Source organism: Triturus cristatus, chromosome 11 (genome assembly GCF_964204655.1).
Source record: "Triturus cristatus chromosome 11, aTriCri1.1, whole genome shotgun sequence".
In the NCBI taxonomy this organism is placed as follows: Eukaryota; Metazoa; Chordata; class Amphibia; order Caudata; family Salamandridae; genus Triturus; species Triturus cristatus.
In genome coordinates this window covers 300,445,520-300,460,455 of record NC_140594.1, presented here as the reverse complement: position 1 = coordinate 300,460,455, position 14,936 = coordinate 300,445,520, and positions in this window count along the sequence as shown.

Below are 14,936 nucleotides of genomic sequence, written 5' to 3'. Positions count from 1 at the left end.
TTCCCATGAGGCACAGGGTCAGACTGATTTGCATATGGCCATGTCTGAACTGGGGTTGCAGAGTGGGCAAAAGAACGGTGATGGATCAAACCCAGATCTGTTGACTGGGTGTGAGTGTTTGATTGGTTCTGATGCTCCGTCCATCACCACCCCCTTTTGTACCGCTTTGTTCGCCATAAGTTGGCAGGGTATGCTCAGACGTGAGTCCCTTGCTCACTTTGCCACTGGATTCAAGCAAGCCTGGCTGAAGACGGCTGAAATGCCAGAAACCGGTCCTAGGAAGCTTGTTTCCGGTCCAGGGAAGGCATGGCTTGGCAATTCGGGCTGGACTGTTCCCATGAGGCACAGGGTCAGACTGATTTGCATATGGCCATGTCTGAACTGGGGTTGCAGAGTGGGCTAAAGAACGGTGATGGATCAAACCCAGATCTGTTGACTGGGTGTGAGTGTTTGATTGGTTCTGATGCTCCGTCCATCACCACCCCCTTTTGTACCGCTTTGTTCGCCATAAGTTGGCAGGGTATGCTCAGACGTGAGTCCCTTGCTCACTTTGCCATTGGATTCAAGCAAGCCTGGCTGAAGACGGCTGAAATGCCAGAAACTGGTCCTAGGAAGCTTGTTTCCGGTCCAGGGAAGGCATGGCTTGGCAGTTCGGGCTGGACTGTTCCCATGAGGCACAGGGTCAGACTGATTTGCATATGGCCATGTCTGAACTGGGGTGGCAGAGTGGGCTAAAGAACGGTGATGGATCAAACCCAGATCTGTTGACTGGGTGTGAGTGTTTGATTGGTTCTGATGCTCCGTCCATCACCACCCCCTTTGTACCGCTGTATTTACGTAATCCCATGCTTTTACCTGGGATTCCTTTTAAAGTGTAGAGGCACACTGCAGGAGAAGTGTAGTTGCCAGGAGTACTTCTTTTGAAGGGACTGTAAATCACATGTGTAAGGAGATGTCATAAGCCAAGTGGTGTTATGTTCCCAGACAGTCCTGCTAGGGTGTCTGGCTGTATATGCGCAATCCTGAGATTTCATCTGTGATGCCCTTAGGGGCTGTAATTGCAATGCATTCAAATGATCAACCAAGGTGATGAGTACTGTCATTCTAAAGTGTGCGTAAACATGGATTCTTGCTTCTGCGATTAGGTGAAGACCCCAGACTGCTAGCCCTTAAGATATAGAGGTGCATACTTTATGGTCAGTAGGAGATGCTCAGTCAGGGTCATGTGTCACCAAGGCAGGTTTACCCCTTTTTAATGCTTGTTGAGGTAATGGGGTGGTTCGCCACTGGGATGGTGCCAATGTGCAGGGCCCTCGCTCCAGGTTATGTTCAACTAACTGCATTGGGGGCAAGTTGATGTGCATACATGGGAGTGGTGGTACTAGACCCCACCCCCCCTGCGGGTGGGGTGGAGATGTTATGCAATGTCACAAAGTAATTCCAACAGCTTATGTATATTTGTAAATTGGTGCATAGTATTGAGTGGCGTGTGTGTTTAATAAATGTACTCTTACTTTTATAAAGCAAAGTACAGACTGGACAATCAATTATTGAGTGTTATTTTTTTGCACCTGCAAATGGCGATTACTAGCCCACACCACCTCCCTTGAGTAAGCCTCAGACTGCTCTGCAACGCTACCCTCTGAGAGTCAGGCGCTACAATTGGGTGTTTGGTTCCCAGTGAAGGACAAATGTAGTCATGTTATTTGTGCTGGCCTCACAGATGCTGCCTCGTTTTCCAACAATGTGCGTCTAGGTTCTCCAATTTCAGGCTGCACACCTGTAAAGGACTTATCCACTGGCAGGAGAAAAATCAAAGAATGGAACTTGAAATGTAAACTCTGAAGAAAATAAACAAGAAGCACTCATTTCAATATTGGATAAATGCTGAGAAAGACACAAAAGGACACAACCATTTAAAATGCCAGGCATTGTGTATCCGACTGAGGAGCAGCAAGCAGCTAAGAATTTATCTCAAACTAATGGCAGAAAAAGGTTGAAAAGCTTACTTCGCCACTCCCCCAGCCTTCCACTAGAAAGTTTTTTCGAAGGAAGGAGGTAAAACTGCATTAATCAGTCATGGCGCTCTTGCAGGCACCTCAAAGCGCCAAGTTTAGCCTGTCATCTTGCGGGCTGTCAAACCATGCCCCCCTTTAAAAAGGTTTTGAATGCTCATGCACCACACAATCCAAGCCATGGTGTGACACCAGTTTTTTACTGCTGAGGACAACCACTGACGCTACGAGCTTCGGCATAATTAAGGTTGTAAATATCACATCAAGTGGCTTGGAGAGCAAAAAATACCCCCTTCCCTTTCAAGAGAGGTATACTGGAAGGCTAAGACACCACTTCCTCTTGCATCACTGCCTGTCATATCATTCAGTATGACATTCTTTGCCTATGTTAATTAGTCCACAGACTATTTTGTTTAGCGCTTGTGCCCTTACGAGTGTGATATCACTTACTTTTTCATGGACAGAGTCGGCTCATCCGCAATGATCCTAAAGTCATAAACCACATTATTAATGTGAAACATTGTGGCTTAATACATAATTTAGTATGAATTTATGTTTGATTAGACTTCCAGTGTTTGGTAGACCTTTATTAAAGTTATTCCAACTGTCAAATTGCATGATCTTTCACACAATCTGGCAAGCTCTGCCTCTGGGCAGGGGACATGGAAGTAGCAGGGAACTCAGCTTACAATATCCTATTTCTGTGTAATTCTTCTCATTCCAATCAGTAAGTCCATCTTCCTCACTTTCTGAAACCCCTTTGTAGTAACTGAAGCCCTAGAATGTCAGCGTCTGAAGGTAATTCACAATTCCTCTGGAATAAACTCAGTACCGTTAATAACTAATGCACTTCCATTAGCATAGCTATTACCAGTGTTGGCAGATTATCTCATTATAAAATATTTTTTGTTTTTCACTACTTACATTATGCTGCCTAAGGGTTGCTCCAGTCAGTCATTTGCAAAGGTATGTTTGAGGTTTTGGGAGTGATTGTTCCTGCAATCCATGGAAGACTGAGGAGTCTGCTTACATGCACACATCTTCTCAGAAGTGCTTAATGTGCTTACAAATAAACCCACTTTGCAGAAGCGTTTCTCTTAGACACTGTTTAGTTCTGCAGTGGTTTAACAGGGAAGGCCTGCCTTATAATTACATTTCCAAATATAGAGGCCCGAAGAACTCAGACCATATCTGGTCTTAACGTAATGAGTATAATCACTCCATCATGATGGTGGTCCTACAGTCAGTCACTCATAATGCAGAACCTAGACATGATACAGCTTGTTGTGATGAGTAACGTGTATATGTATATGTTATAACACAAAAAAGGACAAGCATAGTAATGATATGACATAGATTCTTATTTGTTGCTGGTAAGGCTTCCATTTGTATTATGAAAAAAATCAATAACAAAGTTGAGTAAACAAAAATACATTTAAAAATAAAAGGCAGGAGAGGACATGCTGATCTCAGCCGCTTCCACCTAATTTGTTTACTCTGATCTCACCAGTGTGTGACCTGCCCAGTTTGGCTTCTGATTCCAAAGTGATCCAAGTGTGTAGTAACTCTTCGACGTGTATGGTTTCAGAAACAAAGGTAGGCCTACACTCGGCTTTTTGTGGAAAATACTGCATTACAGAATGTCTGTATTTCCGCCCCTGTGTCCAGATAGAAATAGAAATACATGCTATAAAAAAAAAAATAATGTGGTAAATTGTTCATTTAGGAATGCAGACCTATTCAGTCCATTTTACCAAAGACCTTTATAGTCTTTCTCATCTATCCTTTTTGACAAAGACTATAAAATTGCCAGTGTGGCTATGCATCTTTTGCGTGCATTGATGATTCATGGTTAACTCAAAGAACCTTGGACAAAGATAAAATCTCAATGTATTTTCACTACATATTTCACGGCAGGCCCTGTGCTCAGAGTCAAAAGTTGTAAGTCACAGGATTTTTTGTGTATTGTCCAAAGGAAAATTATACCTGCTTTTCCTGTGTACAAGGATTCCTGCTTTCATTGCTTACAACGTTTTTTTGTTTTCTACAGCTTATAATTACATTTCTAGCTACCAACCGTTTCCCCTAGCATCTCACCCCGCTGTTACCCTCTGGCTGCGGCCAGGCACTTCCTTGACCTGATTGGCCAAGTTACGGTGATGTAGCAGACTCCCTTCAGCTGCTCCTCTGACTGTGGGACTCTTTCCCAGGTCATGATGCCTGGGCTCCCAGCTAAATGCGGAGAGGTGGCGGGGTCTTCCTGTGGCAACTTCCCTGGTGGAACCTGCCCGAACCTGTTAAGAACCCGGGAGAATCTCTTCCTTGTTCCCCTGCCATATCTATCTCTGAACCTATCCTCTGCTTATCTTTTCTTATCTTCTCGAGGTGGTAGGTGTAGTAGCCTTCAGTTTTCCTTCAATGCCCGCCATGTGTACTGCACCCTGCACATCCACAGGCTGAGATGCGGATGCTCATTGGTGGACTCTGCATGACACTCTCTGGTGACTTAACTGTGCCTCCTGTTAGGGTTGGTCCTCTGTTCCAAGATACCGTGCTAGGGTACTGTATGACTGAGAAATGTAGTTAGTTAGTCAGTCACTCCTGAGTGGACTTCATATAACACTCCCTAGACGGTTTAGCCACACTTCCAGTGGTTTGGGCCTTTTGACACTAATAAGAGGTCCCAATGTACTGTAACGGACTCTATTGATGAACATGAAAGGCAATTTCTATCTCTGATGCTGTTCCACCCCTAATGAAGGTAAGCACCTGTATGTGTGACTTTGTGTATTACCACACTCTCAGCATCAATCCCATACTTATGTGTAGCAACATTTGACACAGCATACAAGCACCACATTTTCAAAACTCTTTCATGTCACCCAGCATGTCCCATGTAGGCCAAACGACAAACAACACCTTTGCATAATGCACTCCACATGGCTCCCAGGAACTTGATGGAGACTGGAGCACTTCTTGACATTGTCATGGAGAGTACCCATTACACTGAGAAAAACAAAAGAGTGATGGGTGGAATGTAAAAGTTGAAGACACTGGTAATTACTCTGGGCTGTGATCCAGTCTATCGATGGTATACCGAGACCGTGGTCTCATTGTTCATTGGAATCAAGCACCAATTCAGCATAGAGGCCCAACAAGGATAAAACAGATCTGGGTTTGCAAGTGTTCATAGGTGGTTTGGTCTGGACTATTCCCATTGAGGCACAACCAATGCTCATTTGCATGTCATTGCCCCTCATCTGGAGTGTTACAGTAAGCAAACAAATGGTGAACAGGAATACAACTGAGAAATTTCCAGGGTGGTGAGAATAATTCAAGTATTCCTCCCAACACGTTTGGTGGACGCGCCAAACCACCAAACATTGCCAGAGCACCTACCCGCTTCTCCGCCGTGAGGGGACGGCCAATTGGTTCCAGCAATTCTCACCCTGCTAACAGTGGGACCGCCGTGAGAGGAACGGCCAGCAAGAGGGAACTGTACTACCCAGCAGCCCCACGCTCACCCCAGGCACCTGCCATTGGAGTCAGCAGGCAGCGCCGGGGGAGCTCAAAAGCGACGAGGGTGCCCTGCAGCGCGGGACGCACCAAACCACCAAACATTGCCAGAGCACCTACCCGCTTCTCCGCCGTAAGGGGAACGGCCAATTGGTTCCAGCAATTCTCACCCTGCTAACAGCGGGACCGCCGTGAGGGGAACGGCCAGCAAGTGGGGACTACATAACCCAGCAGCCCCACGCTCACCCCAGGCGCCTGCCATTGGAGTCAGCAGGCAGCGCCGGGGGAGCTCAAAAGCGACGAGGGTGCCCCGCAGCGCGGGACGCACCAAACCACCAAACATTGCCAGAGCACCTACCCGCTTCTCCGCCATAAGGGGAACGGCCAATTGGTTCCAGCAATTCTCACCCTGCTAACAGCGGGACCGCCGTGAGGGGAACGGCCAGCAAGAGGGGACTACACTACCCAGTAGCCCCACGCTCACCCCAGGCGCCTGCCATTGGAGTCAGCAGGCAGCGCCAGGGAGCTCAAAAGCGACGAGGGTGCCCCGCAGCGCGGGACGCGCCAAACCACCAAACATTGCCAGAGCACCTACCCGCTTCTCTGCCGTGAGGGGAACGGCCAATTGGTTCCAGCAATTCTCACCCTGCTAACAGCGGGACTGCTGTGAGGGGAACGGCCAGCAAGAGGGGACTACATAACCCAGCAGCCCCACGCTCACCCCAGGCGCCTGCCATTGGAGTCAGCAGGCAGCGCCGGGGGAGCTCAAAAGCGACGAGGGTGCCCCGCAGCGCGGGACGCACCAAACCACCAAACATTGCCAGAGCACCTACCCGCTTCTCCGCCGTAAGGGGAACGGCCAATTGGTTCCAGCAATTCTCACCCTGCTAACAGCGGGACCGCCGTGAGGGGAACGGCCAGCAAGAGGGGACTACACTACCCAGTAGCCCCACGCTCACCCCAGGCGCCTGCCATTGGAGTCAGCAGGCAGCGCCAGGGAGCTCAAAAGCGACGAGGGTGCCCCGCAGCGCGGGACGCGCCAAACCACCAAACATTGCCAGAGCACCTACCCGCTTCTCTGCCGTGAGGGGAACGGCCAATTGGTTCCAGCAATTCTCACCCTGCTAACAGCGGGACTGCCGTGAGGGGAACGGCCAGCAAGAGGGGACTACACTACCCAGCAGCCCCTCGCTCACCACAGGTGCCTGCCATTGAAGTCAGCAGGCAGCGCCGGGGGAGCTCAAAAGCGACGAGGGTGCCCTGCAGCGCGGGACGTGCCAAACCACCAAACATTGCCAGAGCACCTACCCGCTTCTCCGCCGTGAGGGGAACGGCCAATTGGTTCCAGCAATTCTCACCCTGCTAACAGCGGGACCGCCGTGAGGGGAACGGCCAGCAAGAGGGGACTACACTACCCAGCAGCCCCACGCTCACCCCAGGCGCCTGCCATTGGAGTCAGCAGGCAGCGCTGGGGGAGCTCAAAAGCGACGAGGGTGCCCCGCAGCGCGGGACGCGCCAAACCACCAAACATTGCCAGAGCACCTACCCGCTTCACTGCCGTGAGGGGAACGGCCAATTGGTTCCAGCAATTCTCACCCTGCTAACAGCGGGACCGCCGTGAGGGGAACGGCCAGCAAGAGGGGACTACACTACCCAGCAGCCCCACGCTCACCCCAGGCGCCTGCCATTGGAGTCAGCAGGCAGCGCCGGGGGAGCTCAAAAGCGATGAGGGTGCCCCGCAGCGCGGGACGCGCCAAACCACCAAACATTGCCAGAGCACCTACCCGCTTCTCCGCCGTGAGGGGAACGGCCAATTGGTTCCAGCAATTCTCACCCTGCTAACAGCTGGACCGCCGTGAGGGGAACGGCCAGCAAGAGGGGACTACACTACCCAGTAGCCCCACGCTCACCCCAGGCGCCTGCCATTGGAGTCAGCAGGCAGCGCCAGGGAGCTCAAAAGCGACGAGGGTGCCCCGCAGCGCGGGACGCGCCAAACCACCAAACATTGCCAGAGCACCTACCCGCTTCTCCGCCGTGAGGGGAACGGCCAATTGGTTCCAGCAATTCTCACCCTGCTAACAGCGGGACCGCCGTGAGGGGAACGGCCAGCAAGAGGGGACTACACTCCCCAGCAGCCCCACGCTCACCCCAGGCACCTGCCATTGGAGTCAGCAGGCAGCGCTGGGGGAGCTCAAAAGCGACGAGGGTGCCCCGCAGCGCGGGACGCGCACGGGCAGCGCCCGGGCAAAGCCCGGGCCAAGGACGGGCCCGTCCTTGCCCGTCATTGCCTGGAGGTGGCTGGGCTGGGCCCCATCTCTTACACTCACCTCCACACGCCAGTAAGCTCCAGACATACCAGAGGTATTGTGACTATAAGTTCACTTTGTCAAAAACATTGAGAGCCAATTGAATGCCCCCTCGATTTACAAGGGACTCAAGGTACTCTAATCAAATTGCATTACCTTTTTGTTTTGGACTTTGTAACTTTGGGTTATTGTAACCTTGCTTCTGTTTTATCATGGGTAAGCGAAAAATCATGGAGGGGGTTGGGGTTGGGGGCGGAAGTGGCTCCAATAGCTCTGTGGGGAAGACGAAAAAGGCCAGAAAAACTCTTAAAACTGCTGGTGATAATTGTGTCATGGATCGGATAGATAACCTTGTAAGAGAATGTGAGGACCTCTTGATTGACAAATCCTCCATTCCCTCTCCAATGGTATCCAATATAATAGCTGGCGCGCCCACTGTTATACCAACAATGTTCAAGAAATCCTCTCGTAATCCCGTCGAACAAATAGTTAAATCTCTGGGCCACAATCAACCTGTAGCAACCGCCTTGGACCTGCAGGCTGATTCTTCTAGTCCAACCATGAGCCAAGTAGGCTTTCAAATACCCTGTACAAACAGGTTCGAAGCTCTAGTAGATACTTCGACCATTATTCCAATAGAAACTACAGTTAAAATGTTGTCTCCCGAAAACCATCATAACGGGAACTGTTCTTGTAAATGTTCTGACATTAATTTGATTAAAACTATCCAGTCCCTTAAAGCTGAAGTCGAATCCCTAAAAAGTATGATCATAGGACTCAACTCTTTAGTCAGGTCTTCACCACTGGCTTGTCACCCAAATCAGTACCCTACCACCTCACAGTGCCCCCCTAGTACATCTCCGAGCATTGGTAAAGAGTGCGAAGGGCTTGGAATGGTACAGGTCAACACTTCTCATCGCGCCTCTAGAAGCAATCCTACTAATTGCAAGATACCCCGAGTTTCTGGCACTAATAATCCTCCTGAGAATTATCCTCGAGCCAGCAACCACTTTATGTTCAAGAGCAATATATCATCACTGCCTGACTCTCAAACTCATCCAAAGCCATGGGCCCCAGCAAACTCCCTACCCCCCCCTAATCACAGGGACTATTTGAAAGCTAAGCACACTGTTTATATGGTTAATGTTCCCAAACTTGATGCCACTCATAGTGTTGAGAGCAAAGATTTGTTGGTCAACAAGTCCATCCACTGGTTAAGACAGGTTAGAGGATGCCGCTCCATCATACGGGAGGACATCCTAAGAGCAAGCAGGTGTCCATCTACAAATGGGGTGTTTGACCATATCGAAATAACATTGTCAAACATATATCTGGCGGATAATCTGGTTGCGCTAGAGTATCGCACATCTTCCCCAGAGTCGTCCTCAATACAGATTAGGCGCCTCCCACCTTTAGCTGAGAAAAGAGTCGCTTCCCGCCAAGAACCCATAGCGTGGGACCCTCCCTCACCACTGTCTCAAAACGATTGACTATTTAATATTTCTGACCAGTCTGAAAGGCAGAATATATTTTTCCAACAGGACAAAATCCCCTCTGTCAAACCCGTTTTTTTTCCTTTGTACCAGATTCCATACACGGCTAGTCCTCGAAACCATGGCACAGCACCTATTGCTGACTTTGATAGAAGGGCAGGTGTAGGGTCTATTTCTAATCTCCACCTTTTCAACAACTCTTCTTTGGATTTTACATCTCCAGGGGGACTATGTGCGCTCACTGCCCCCTTGGTTGCTCCAAATTTAGCTCAGGTAGGCCAGACAAGTTTAGGACGTGCCTATCCAAAAACTAACCTTATGACATCTTTAATGGATACAGCTACTGATGTGGTGTCTATAGCGCCTGTGAAATGCAACACTTCCCTTAAGATACTTTCTTGGAATGTTGCAGGGCTCAAGAACAAACTTTCATTGCCCACTGGAACAGCTTAGTTGAGGATCACCGTCTTTGTCTTTTCCAGGAAACCTGGTGCTTGACTCCACTTTACAAGTCAGGTCATACCACCTTCTTTATTCCAGCAGTCCAAGCTGGCAAGGGGCGCCCATCGGGCGGGTTGATTGTGTGGGTCAGCATTGACTTAGGATGGATAGTAAAGCAAAATATAGTCCCCTCTCAAGACATCTTGTGGCTCACTATAAAAGGGCCAAAGGGAGGGGAAACCCTCGAACTCTTTAATATCTATGTAAGAGGGATGCCTGCAGCCAAAGTTTCATCTACCCTCTCAGTTCTGGTGGAAAAATTAAGCAGCTGCCACACACTTGCGAAAATCATGGTAGCAGGGGACCTTAATTGCACTTTAGAACCTCTAGGCTCGGATGATTTCTTGGGGACATCAGATGAAGACCTTCAATGGGGAAAACCTCCCCTAGATCTAGCCCCCATTAAGAAGTGGTCCCAGGTGGCTATTCAAATTAATGTAATTGTCCTAGAATTTGGTTTGAGAGCATTGAATGGTAGAGTCTCATCTGACTCTCTGGGAGACCACACTTTTAATAGAGTGGGACATACTTCACGTATCGACTATATCCTAGTGGATATTCGTCTTTGGACCGACTCCATTGATATGGTAATCGTTGCCACAGTGGATAGTGACCATAACTTCCTGTCCTGCCGTCTGCAGAATTCTTGGCTATGCCCAGAGCAAGCCTTAACTATTGATCCAATCTTAACCACCAAAGAAGTTGTCCCTTCCAACTCTGGTAGATTTCTGAAGTGGTTGAAGGTCGTTGGGCAAGATCTTAAAATCCATTCCATCTCTGAAATTTTGACCACCAAAACTAAGGATCTCGAGGTCCTTGCAAAAGACCCATTAGCAACATCTAAGGCAACCCTTATTTATGATACAACTATCAGCCAGATGAGTCTGCTTTTCCAGTCTGGGCAACCATCTAACAGTAAAAGCAACAACAAAAAGGGACTTAACCCCTGGTTTACCAAGGACTGCCGCTTAAAGAGGAAAGCCTTACTTCTTGCCATAAAAGAGAAAATACTTCCTGAAATCAGAGAAGCCAGGAAAGAATACTACACTACTATCAATAAAGAAAAACGCGATTGGGAGGAATCACATTGGCAGGAATTAAAAGACGCTTGCAACCCAAGGGACTCTATAAAATTCTGGAATTTGATCAAAGCCACTAACTCCAAAGGCACCACTCCAATACCCAATCACATCACCAACTTAGAATGGCACACTCATTTTTCTGGATTATATTCATCTCAAGATTCCTTGGCTAATCAGCAGCCCTTAGAGCATGCACACCATCTATATCCCGCTGATGACGTTACACCTTTTAACATTACAGAAACCATAGTCGCAATCAATTGTATCGTTCCTGCTGAAGCTGCTGGACCGGATGGAATTCCGGGGGATTTACTGCGTATAGACCCAGTTAGGTGGGCCAAATATATCTCGCTCTTGCTTAATTTAATTGTCAAGGGCGCACCGGTCCCAGACTCTTGGAAAGGAGCTGAAGTTGTCCCCATATATAAAAAAGGGGACAGGGAGGACCCTGCCAATTACAGGCCTATTAGTTTGATAGATGCCCTCCAAAAGGTGGTTGGCAGGGTTCTCTTACATAGGATTCAGGACTGGATAGACGACGGCAACATTATCTCCCAATATCAAGCAGGGTTTATAAGGAACACCGGAACCATTGACCAGGTGTTTCGGTTATTGCTCCTTTACTGGAAAGTGGTAGTGATTGGCAGGGGCAGCTTATATCTTGCCTTTATCGATCTCAAGACCGCGTTCGATCTGGTACCTAGGGGGACCCTGTGGTCAGTTTTGGCAGAAATGGGCACCCCGCCACAAGTTTTGAATCTATTGATCTGCTTACACGAGGATAATTATGCCCGCGTAAGATAGGGTGCCCAGGGCCAAGTTACTGACAGGATCATCGTCAGTAGGGGGGTCCGCCAAGGGTGCGTCATTGCCCCCACCCTATTCTCATTGTATGTGAATGGGGTGGTTGATTTTCTGGGGAAAGACCCTGCAGACGCACCCACCGTGGCTCGAGAAAAAATTGCGACCCTCTTATTTGCCGATGACACATTGCTTATTTCTAAGACTCCAGTTGGTCTCCAGAAGCTATTAGACCGATTCCATCTTTTTTGCACTATTCGAGGCCTCACGATAAATACCTCAAAAACAAAGTTCTCGTAAACACTCTAGATCTAGCCCCACCTTGGATGGAAACCAGTTAGAGAGAGTAAAAACCTTTGACTATCTGGGGGTCCGACTTTCTGATAAGATGAACTGGAGACACCATCTAGATAAAATGTTATTAAACCACAAGCGTGTGGCAGGAGCTATTAGGAAAGCACAGAGTCTATCACTAAGCAAACCGGTTGCTCCTGCCCTGGCAGTCTATGAGAGCAAAGCAGTGAGCTCGGCTTTATATGGTGCGGAGCTCTGGGGCTTCAATAATAATGACGACATTTCCAAATCCGAACATAAATTTTATAGAGAGCTAGTTTCACTTCCCATCAGCACCCCCTTGAAACCAATTTTATTAGATATGGGCAGACGTTCCTTTAGTGATATCGCCAGGTCTCGTCCCCTGTTTTTTTGGGCACGTCTCCGGCGGACACAGGAGCTCTCCGGGTATGCAGCCGCACTATCAGAGGTTCTGACATTAGACACGGGCAGCAAAGTCAAATGGCTGACCAATCTTAAAGAAACTGCTAACTGATTTAGGGCTGTCCGGGGCATGGGCAAGTCAGATCCCTCCTTCTAAAGAGGATCTCAAATTGATATATTGGAATTGGGTAGCAGAACTGGAATTGAGAACTCCCCATCTGGGGAAATTAACCGAGGAGTACTTTTCCCACAAACAATATAGCTGCTACGAACCGTATTTGGATTTCATTCAAGCGCCAAGAGATAGAACCTTGTACATCCAATGTAGAATAGGCAACTTACCTCTAAACTCATATACAGCCAAATGGAGCTCATTAAAATCTTCCTTACAATCATGTCCATGTTGCCCTGCCCTGGAGGAATGCCTTGCCCACTTTCTTTTCGCTTGCCCGGCATATAAACCAGCAAGGGCTAGATGGTTAAAACCAGTCTGTAGAAACCTTGGGATCACTAAGCACTTGGTCGCCCTTCGATTTTTAAAAACAGATGGTACCCCATCATTGGTTTGTGGAGTGGCCAAGTTCTTAGGTTGTGCATGGAACAAGCGTAACAAACTGATAAAAAACACAGTTATGTTAAGTCCCCCGAAGTGAAAATGTTTTATTGCCAAATTGGTTTTTTAGAACTCATTGTTCTATCCTTTCTTTGTGTAATGTTGTCCCTAGATGGAACAATCTAACTAATACTTTTTACATTTTTATCTAATTTTAATCATCATATAATTGTTGTGTCTTGTACCTAAAGATCGTGAATGTTTTCCTCTTGGAACTATGCATAACGACCAAATCCATTTTTTAACTCTGAAAATTTATCTTTAATGGCAACATGAAGCAGAATGATAAACTTACACTTAAAAGGACCGCCATAGTATCAGCTAGAAGAGTACAAGTAGCCATTTTACATATTGCTTATTAGGACCCATGAGTGCTCAATTCTTTCTGTGCTATTGCATGAAGCAGGCTCTGTTGCATACTATGCTTTGTGCATTTTATTGGGGTCCCTATTAATACCTTGCACTGTTCATATTCTCTCATAACGGCACAATGCACTTTCAGCATCTATATCCTATAGGGCATCTTTTGATTATCGTGTGCTGTATTTCACCTAGGGATATGCATTAGCACTTTTTGCATATAAAAGCTGTATGCTATCTTGCTTATTTGCACAATTTACTATGTAAATCTGAACTGTACTTGTCTAATCTATTGATTATGATCCTTTGCTGTTTCAAAACTGTTTGCACATTATCCTCATCTTTTTAATTCTGATGATTGTCTTTATTTTTAAAAAGAAATGCTTTTATGGTGATATATTTTGCACCGAATAAAGCTTGCTTTGACTTGACTTGACTTGTTTATTTTTTCATTAGTATGCTGATATGGCATCAGCTCGCAGGAGATGGTTTAAAGACTTCATCCAGCTTTGTTGAGGTGATTACCCCACCATCCATCCCACACACCATACTAAATATCCAGCAATAGGATCCTATATCTGAAAAAGCAGCTTATAACCTGCCTATTGCAGCCTCTAGCAGCAGGGTGAATGGTTTAGTGCGGCCCCTTTTAAAACAAAACCTTGCAAGGTTTACCTTTGCACAACTTATTCAATATTTAAAAAACAATGCCAAGCTTTTGCATCAGTTTACTTGGCAACAGCCAACTTCCAAATATCTCTGAGCGGGAGAAGGGGGGGGTGTCGGAAATGTAAGGCATGGCCTTAGACCTATGTGAAATCGAACAGGATGAGGAAGCAGGGGCAGTTGATAGACTGAAAGATAGGAGAGCCCAGGGCACAGCAAAAGGAAGCATTGTAAGAGAAGGCGCTGCAAGAGATTAGCTGACTGAAGGTGGGAACTATAGGAGCAGGCTGGAGGGGGCAGTGTCAGAGATTAAGCTTGGCAGATGACCAGTGATAGCCAATAACCTTTGAAAGTGGTATGCAGAGATCAATGCCAAACTTCAGTGAGTAAGCAAAGTGATTGAGTTTCACCATTTCAATGAGAGTTTTGGAGGATTCTAACCCTGATAAATATTTCGAACACATTGGGTTAGATAATGCATTTTAGAGCACATTTTTCACATGAATTGGTTAAAAGCTGTTAGCTCTGGAAGGGCACCTATGAAATATTCCAGTAGTCTCATATTGCGACATCTAAACCTGATCCCACCCCAGGTTTGTTGCAGCTTGAGTCACCCAAAATAATATTGAGAAACTTATGGCACAATGGTCCATTTAACACAATTCCCCTTAGAAAGGTCTAAAAGCTGTAGACGATGAAGGGGTGCAAAAATGCAATTTAAATCAATCAATCAGGGATTTATAGTGTGCACTACTCACCCATGAGGGTCTCAAGGCTCTAATCTGCCTATCATTTACTATAGTTTATTTCTACACTTCTACGTTTCATTTTACCAACTTGTCCCTTCCAAATACCACCTTGAGCCT